The following is a 9135-nucleotide window of genomic DNA, read 5'->3' on the forward strand; positions in this document are numbered from 1 at the left end:
CTGGTCGGCACGGCCTCCTGGATTTACTTCATTTCATTCCTACTTCTTCATTTGCTTTGTGATTTCACAGTGTGAAGTTTTAGTTTAGGGCCCTCTCCCTGCAAACCACACCCCTGACCCAAGTTAACTAATCTAATCTAAGCAAGTCAATTTATGTGTAACATCCTCTTTTCTTCCACCTCACTTTTTGTTTCCCATCAGTAAACAAAACATCTTGTTAAACAATGATTCTCTACCTCGAGCTTGAGATCTGAGTAACAGGTAGATGCCAACCCTGCCTGCTATTTATTAGCTGCATGACCTTTAGCAGGGCTCTGGTAAAATGCTCTGGAATTTGGTTGCCTCATGTGGGGCCGTGGAAGGTGCACTCACTAGGTCAGAGGTCAAAGGGCGTGGGCTAAATTTTCATTCTGCCACTTTGTTGCTGTGTAAACCTGGGCATGCTGCTTGGCCTATGAGCTTCAGTTTCTAAAAATGGCGATAAGTCTTCCTTCCAGGAGGGTTGTGAAAGTGAGACAAGATATGTAAAAAGGCCTGATGTCCAGGACAACGGGGCTCTCAAGCCATGTTAGTGTCTTTTCCTTCCTCTTCACCTTATTTCCACTTTTGATTTGTTTTAACTTTGTAAAATGGGAATGGTGAACTTTGTAAAGCCTGCCTGTTACTCAGGCCCCCTGCCTTTCACAGTGCTTTGCAAACTGTGAAGCAGAATATGTGATTGTTTTGGCACCAGGCAGACATGGGCCCCAGGCTGTGAATTTCTCTGCCCTCTCTAAATTGTGTTTGAATTCCAGAGGAGAGCTCTGTTTTTCTAGGTGGAAATTAGGTAAACTTTTCCAGGAGCTCACCCCAGGCAGTAAGCTGGGGGCTGGGAGCTCCTTCTGGAAGACCTTTCCATCATTTTCACAGGGCTCAGCGTCACAGAGCCACCTGGGGGGGAGTCAGGGAAGGGTATTGTTCTTAGAAGCCACCTGGATGCTGGCTTACTCCCTTAGGAGGAGAGAAGCTGCTCAGACCTTTGAAACACATTACTGAAAACCTATTCACACTTACATGGAAGCCAAACATGAGGATGGCGGTGATGATGACAATGACTATAATAATGATAATAAACCATACCTGCTGTTCACTATGTATACTGTGCTGTGAGAGAAGAGAGGATGCGCTCAGTCCAGTATTTGATTTGACATTTTTTTTTTTTTTTTTTTTTTGCGATGCGTGGGCCTCTCACCGTTGTGGCCTCTCCCGTAGTGGAGCACAGGCTCCGGACGCGCAGGCTCAGCGGCCGTGGCTCACAGGCCCAGCCGCTCCGAGGCATGTGGGATCTTCCCGGACCGGGGCACGAACCTGTGTCCCCTGCATCGGCAGGCGGACTCTCAACCACTGCGCCACCAGGGAAGCCCCACTTGATTTGATTTTTAAAGCTTTTATTGCATTTCTATCTCCTCTGAAGTTTTATTCCTATGGCACATGGAGGTGTAAAGTAAAAGTTTTAAACTTAGACATACTAAGAGGAGGGAAGAGAGAAGACAGTTAAACTAAAAATGAGTAATTTAGTCAATTTAATTAGTTTAGAAAAGAGCCAGAGGTACACATGGAGGTTTAGAAGACTTCATTAAGACACTTGGGGGAGTTCCCTGGTGGCCTAGTGGTTAGGATTCTGGGCTTTCACTGCCATGGCCTGGGTTCAATCCCTGGTTGGGAAATTGAGATCCTGCAAGCCATGAGGTGCGGCCAAAAAAAAGAAAAAAATAAAGACACCTGGCATTGCCACTCAGAGGATTTGTAAACTGTATTAAACAAGCAACTCTCCCTGCCCCTCAGTTTCCTTGTCTTAAGATGAGGAGGGGCTTCCCTGGTGGCGCAGTGGTTAAGAATCCGCCTGCCAATGCAGGGGACATGGGTTTGAGCCCTGATCTGGGAAGATCCCACATGCTGCGGAGCAACTAAGCCCGTGTGCCACAGCTACTGAGCCTGTGCTCTAGAGCCTGCGAGCCACAACTACTGAGCCCATGTGCCACAACTACTGAAGCCTGCGTGCCTAGAGCCTGTGCTCCGCGACAAGAGAAGCCATTGCAATGAAAAACCCGCGTACCACAATGAAGAGTAACCCTCGCTTGCTGCAACTAGAGAAAGCCCACATGCAGCAACAAAGACCCAATGCAGCCAAAAATAAATAAAGAGAGAAAGGAAGATGAGGAGGATTAGTGAAATAATATCAAACCCTTCCTAGCTCTAACTTTCCTAGGCCAGATGCTTACAAATTGAAGTTCTTTTGTTTCAACCTGTCTTGTTCCATGGACAAGGGGGAGGGAAGAAAGGGTCCTAGTTTTTATAGAGCAAGTAGCATATGCCAGGTTCCACATGAGGGATTTTGTTTACATTAATGTATACATTAACTCCTAGCACAGCATTGCTCTGTTAATTTGACCAGTGGTCTTAAAATGGGGGGTGGGAACGCATGCCAATAGTACCATCACAAGGTTCTCTTATTTCTATCTTATCAAGAAAACAAGAAAGTAATTGATAAACAGAAATGGGTAGACAGAATTGTGTATATATATATGTGTATATTTATTATAAATAACATATATATAAATTATATATTTATATGTGGTACATAATTTAAATTTTACACTGGGGTGCAAAATTAAAAAAAAAAGAGGAGTTGAAACATTATCCTAGACACTGGAAATAAGATAATCACTGTTAATCTACCAAACAGATATTTTACTTGGGGGAAATTGAGAGTTCGTAGTATGTCCAAATGAATTTTCATGTATAAATCACAGGTGAGCTGTTTCTTAATCCATCCTTTCTGTCCTTCCTTCCCTACTTCCCTGGCGGTCCAGTGGTTAAGACGCCAAGCTTCCAATGCAGGAGGCAATGAAACATGTAATTCACTAAATCATTCTCATTGTAAAAGAATAAAAAAACATAGAGCAAAGCCTTCTGGGCCATTCTCCACTCTGCCCTCCTCCCCACCCCCAGTCCCTGAACTTACCCTCCTACCCAGTCCTCTCCCCAGAGATAACTACAATTATCAGTTAGATGTATATTCCAGCCCTATAAAAAGTAAAGTTTCCTCATTGCTATCCTTAAGTTGTTGCTTTAAGAAAAAAGAGACGGGAAAGAGTAAGGGGAAAGTGGGACTCGGTAATCTATAAAACGTTTTAGGCAGGACGCTTTTCAAAACCCAAGAGCAGAACTGGAACTTGAACCACACGTGGTTTCCAACATGAGCATCTGGCCACCTCCACCTTGGTAAATACTGCTGATTGGCTGGCTCTGGCTGTGGCCCACCTGCCAGTGACGGCCAAACACAGGAAAGCTGACAAATCAATAGCATCTTTCACTTTTTAATTTTTATTCTTTATATTCATCGGTCCCCCGTACTCTGATGATTGCCGAGAATAGGAGATTCTCTTACACACAGTAGCAGGGAGGCAGTTTCTATCCTCTTTCCTTTCTAAAGGACAATGTCAAGGACATGTTGAGGCCAGGTCAGTAAATGTTACATCAGAGATACTGCTGCTATATTTACTCCCACTTGCCTTTCAAGCAAAGCAATTTATATGATGAAAAACAGCAGAGACAAACTGACCTGGGTATCTTCAAAGAAAACATTGAATTTTAAAGCTGTGTATGATCTTACATTGCAGTAAATTTCTCTGGGGGCTAAATTTCCTTTTTCTCTCTCTTCCCACTTTTTAGAATTCTCTGTGAGGAGAGAGTTAAAGAGACATACTACTTCATCCCAGGCCTACAGACCTGCAGTTGCTATCCAGGGTTTAATTCATTCTAGGCTGTCACCATAGCCTTGAGATGAGAGAGACTAAACAGACAGGAGAATGACAAGCAGAATTACCACTGGATTTGCTTGGGTCTGGAAGTTCCCATATCAGCTTATGTCCCACCCCCACCCTGAAACCCCTTCTGGACCAATTATTTTTATTCTTCAAACCTCAGTTTTCTGCTCAGTAAAATAGGAAGATTCAATTCTGTTTCACTTGGAGGGGTATTGTTAGGAGAATGAATAAATATGAATAAGGTCTTGTGGGAAAAGGAAGATTATTCAGCACTGATTCAATTCAACAATCATTTCTTTTTTTTATTGAAGTATAGTTGATTTACAATGTTGTGTTAATTTCTGCTGTACAGCAAATTGATTCAGTTATATATTTTTTAAATTTATATGTACATTCTTTTTTTTTTTTTTTTAACTGTTTGGCCATGCCACACGGCCTGTAGGATATATGCAGGATTTTAGTTCCCCAACCAAAGATCAAACCCGTGCCCCCTGCATTGGAAGTGTGAATCTTAACCACTGGACTGCCAGGGAAGTCCCTATACATTCTTTTTTTATATTCTTTTCCATTATGGTTTATCACAGGATATTGACTATAGTTCTCTTTGCTATACAGTAAGACATTGTTGTCTATCCATTCTCTATATAATAGTTTGCATCTTCTTACCCCAAACTCCCACTCCATTCCCCACCCCTCCCCTTGGCAACCACAAGTCTGTTCTCTATGTCTGCTGAGTCTGTTTCTGTTTTGTGAATAAGTTCTTTTGTGTCATATTTCAGATTCCACATATAAGTGATATCATATGGTATTTATCTTTCTTTCTGACTTACCTCACTTAGTATGATAATCTCAGTTGCATCCATGTTGCTGCAAATGGCATTATTTCATTCTTTTTTATGGCTGAGTAGTATTCCATTGTATATATGTACCATATCTTCTTTTATCCATTCAACTGTCAATGTACATTTACATTGTTTCCATGTCTTGGCTATTGTGAATAGTGCTGCTATGAGCATAGGGGTGAGTGTATCTTTTTGAATTATGGTTTTGTCCAGATATATGCCCAGGAGTGGGATTGCTGGATCATATGGTAACTCTATTTTTAGTTTTTGAGGAAGCTCCATACTGTTTTCCATAGTGGCTGCACCAACTTACATTCCCATGAACAGTGTAGGAGGGTTCCCTTTTCGCCACACCTTTTCTAGCATTTGTTATTTCAACAGTCATTTCTTGAGTACATATTAAGTGCTGGCAGAGAATACCATCCAGAGTAAAACATTGTACCTACCCTTAAGTAGTTAACAATCTGATAACTGGAAAAAAAAAAAAACAAGTTTACAAAGAACCTTAACCTCACGCAGCAGATGATAAATTACAAATGAGGGAATAGGAGAGGATTAGGGGAAGTTTCAAAGGGAGAAGCTGCACTGAGATGAGAGATAAGAAGAGGATATTCCAGATAGAGAAGAAAGAATAAAGAAAGGTTTGGAGGAGGCAAAGCTCAGGATGAATTCAGGGGACAAAGAGTACAGCAATCTGGCATACGTCAGGGAGCCATGGATGGCAAGCTGGGTTCATATTGGAGAGGTTAAGAAGTCTATACTTAATCCTATAGGTGTCACAGATGTTTTGTTGAGGAATGACATGATTAAAGTACTGCTTTAGGGCAATTACTATGGTGGCTGGGGTGTGGGTTGGGGAGGGGTAAAAGGAACAGGTGAGGGTGATAGCAGAGCATCACAAAGTCTTCCTTGACCCACAATGAATCTCTGCATCACATGCTGTAAAGGAAGAACTTCCCTCCTAATATTGACACATTCAGCATTTACACTCACCCCAGTTTGGTTTTGGTGGGTCTCTTTTCCAAGCATGACTCCTGGCTCCCCATTCAGGGGGTGCTTCCTGAGAACAGGGCCTTTATTTGTTCTCTTCCTCTTTCTCCTCTCTGTGCCAGCAGCCCCAATGCCCTCCATGCTATGGCCAGCCACAGCCCTCACTCAGGGTGGAAAGACTGGCACTTTCTTTCTGCTTTTGTTTTAGGCATTTTTTAGCATCAACCAGGGCATTCAATGAATTCAGAGGGTAAAAAAAAGAAATAATTAGTAGGCAGATGAGGGAGGAGGAGATGTACCAGTGTCATAATGAAAGACTAAGCTTTGGTTATGGTCCTTTAAAGAAAAATTTAAGACAGCATTTGTTTAGCATTATTATATATCTTGTATTTCACATGTATTATCTCATTGCATTCAGTCGGCAATCCTATGAGTTAGTTACTATTATTTACAAATGAGAAAACCGAACAGAAAAGTTCGATAATTTGGTCAGTAGCCCGTAACGAGTGACAAAGTCAGAATTTAAATCATGTTTCTCCGCCCATTATCTTAACCACTATAGTCTATTGGTCCTGCATTGTGGACCTAGATACCGAGGTCAATTAGTTCTTCAGTCCATACCCTTCTCCTCCAGTACAAAGGCACTGTTGCTTGAATGTTTACTGAAGGAGTTGATCCCTTCAGGGTTAAGACTTTGTTACTGGAGATTAAATTGCAAAGCCCTAACCTTTTCAATGCTAAGTAGCTCTCAGGGGGATCTCAGTGCTTGGAAAGATTTTAGCCTGCCAGACAAATATCATTTATTAATTAATTCCATTTCCCATAAGACAACAAGACCTCCTACACTGAGTTGATGGGACTCCAGACAAAAAAATAAAAAACAAAGAAATCAGAGTAGCCTAAAAAGAACTGACAGTTTCTATCAGGCTCCTTTGAAATGAAGAGAAGAGCTCTCAGGCCTCCTTGGAACCTCAGGGTAGTGACCTGTGGGACAGTGAAAACTGAACCCCTGCTGGAAATCCCTGCTCCCACCATTTCTGTTAGATTTGCTTGAGTGTCTGGCATTTTGGAGATTTGATGGGAAGGGAGCCGCGAAAGGCAAGAGAGCAGAGCACCTGAGGAATGAGGGAGGGAGGAAGGGACGGTGAGAGAGAGGGAAGGAGAAATTAAGGGGAACAGAGACTCTGGGTATTCTCCTGAATGATGCCTGTAGCTTTTAGCTAATTAACTAAATTAGAGCCTGTTTTGGTTCAGTTGAGAAGGCAGTGTGATAGGACCTAAAGACCGTGGATTTTTTTTTTTTAATTTATTTATTTATGGCTGCGTCAGGTCTTAGTTGTGGCTCGTGGGATCTTGCTTGCCCCGAGGCCGGTGGGATCTTAGTTCCCCAACCAGGGATCAAGCCCTAGTCCCTTGCATTGGAAGGTAGATTCTTAACCACTGGGCCAGCAGGGAAGTCCCAAAAGCGTGGATTCTGAAAAGAGATACATTTGAATTTCAAGTCCTGCTTTTTTCACTACCTGCATAACTTCTGAATCTCATGGAATGAAATAGCTATTTCTTAGGATTGTTATACATGAGAGCGGATAAGTTTTAAAAATTCCTGCTATTAATAGGCCTTAAATGAAGGCCATTTATTCGAAGTCTTGAGAACTACCATTTTGTATTAATTTAAGAAGCCTCAGAATTAAACAATTTGCATAATTCACACCTCCTTTTGAATTTCAAGTCTGTTATCTCTAAGAAATAATTGTTGAATTAAACTAGAAAGACCTCAGATATTTTTAGGAGATGATAGTGGTCAGCCAAACAGAAGAGCATGACCTTAATGAATTTGCTGATCCACAGGAAGACAGAATGTTGACGAAGCCACCAAATTGTCAGAAGTTTTCATTTAGCTTTTCTAACATCATCTCTATCAGTTTTAGACCGAAATGTAATTCTTTTCAACCAAGGATCACCAAGAATGAACTAAGTTGCATCCTTTCAAGTTAGATCTTGAGACAAATATTTCTGGGGGGCTTGGGGTGGGGTGGGGGACACCAGCCGTCTCACGGGATCCTAGTTCCCCATTCAGGGATGGAACCCGCACCCTCAGCAGTGAAAGCTCGGAGTCCTAACCACTGGACTGCCAGGGAATTACCCCCAATTTCCATTTATTTCTGTTTTTAAGAGTTCTCATTCCAAGATCTTCTGGGTTGGAAGCTTGATATTTCAAGGTCCTAGTTTTCGGTTGGAAGCTTTTTCCTGACTTTCCTGTTTTGTTTTGTTTTCTCGCCTGAGGCCAGATGCTGAGCTCTAGTGCCAGGGTCTTATCCAAACACATGACCCTATTTCTCTAATATCTCCAGGGGATGTGGGGAGGAAGCAGTGGGGGGATGCTGGCTCTCAAGCACTACTGCAAGTGCCTCCTAAGCAAGGCTATTGTGTTGGTGGGGGGTTGTTTTTGTTTTTTAAAATATTCCCAAGTAATAACAACATTTGCATATTCAATAGCTATTCTTGCTGGATTTCTGAGTTCCTTAATTTCAAAAACTGTAAAATAAAACCATGTACCTCCATTGTAACCAATTTCAAAATTCAAGGAATGAGCACGATAGGTGTGTGTGCTCTCTTCCCTGTCCCACATGGAGATCTGTCCCCTTGGAAACTGGTTTGGTCAGGTAGGGGTGGATGGATACCTTTGTCTCTCCAGTTCAGGTATTACCCAGGGATGTGAGTTGAATATCAGTGAAATTTGTCAGATTTCCCTAAAAGTAGTTAGGAATTCTACACATTAATGTAATAAAACAGCAAGACCATCACATGGTCAGGCAGGGTCTCAGCCTGAGACCTCTTTCCCTACATTTTCATTTGGTTAGAGTCAGCTCAGACATCCCCACCTCACGGAAGCCTTCCCTATCACCTCTGCAATCACTCTGGGTTAGGGGTAGGCTCAAACTTCCTTCTCACACTGTCTTAACCTCTGTGTAGCATTGTCATCCACTGATTACAAGTTGATTGCCTTGCCAGAGCATTTTTTTCTCAAGAGATTTTTTTCACTCCATCTATAGAAAGTAGTGGAGGACCTGGTATATGATAGATTTTTTTTTGGCTGAGTTGGCTTTTCATTGCTGTGAGGGCTTTCTCTAGTTGTGGTGAGCCAGGGCTACTCTTCATTGGGGTGGGTGGGCTTCTCACTGCGGTGGTTTCTCTTGTTGCGGAGCATGGGCTTTAGGTGCATGGGCTTCAGTAGTTGTGGCATGCAGTCTCAGTAGCTGTGGCTCATGGGTTCTAGAGCGCAGGCTCAGTAGTTGTGGCGCGCGGGCTTAGTTGCTCCGCAGCATGTGGGATCTTCCCGGACCAGGGCTCAAACCCGTGTCCCCTGCATTGGCAGGCGGATTCTCAACCACTGTGTCACTAGAGAAGCCCTGTGATTGATATTTAATACCACTTTGCTCATAAAGGAAGGAAGGAAGGAAGGAAGGAAGAAGAAAATGCATTTTGCATTCCCA

The sequence above is a fragment of the Neophocaena asiaeorientalis genome, unplaced genomic scaffold (genome assembly GCF_003031525.2).
Source record: "Neophocaena asiaeorientalis asiaeorientalis breed wild unplaced genomic scaffold, Neophocaena_asiaeorientalis_V1.1 scaffold62, whole genome shotgun sequence".
NCBI lineage: Eukaryota > Metazoa > Chordata > Mammalia > Artiodactyla > Phocoenidae > Neophocaena > Neophocaena asiaeorientalis.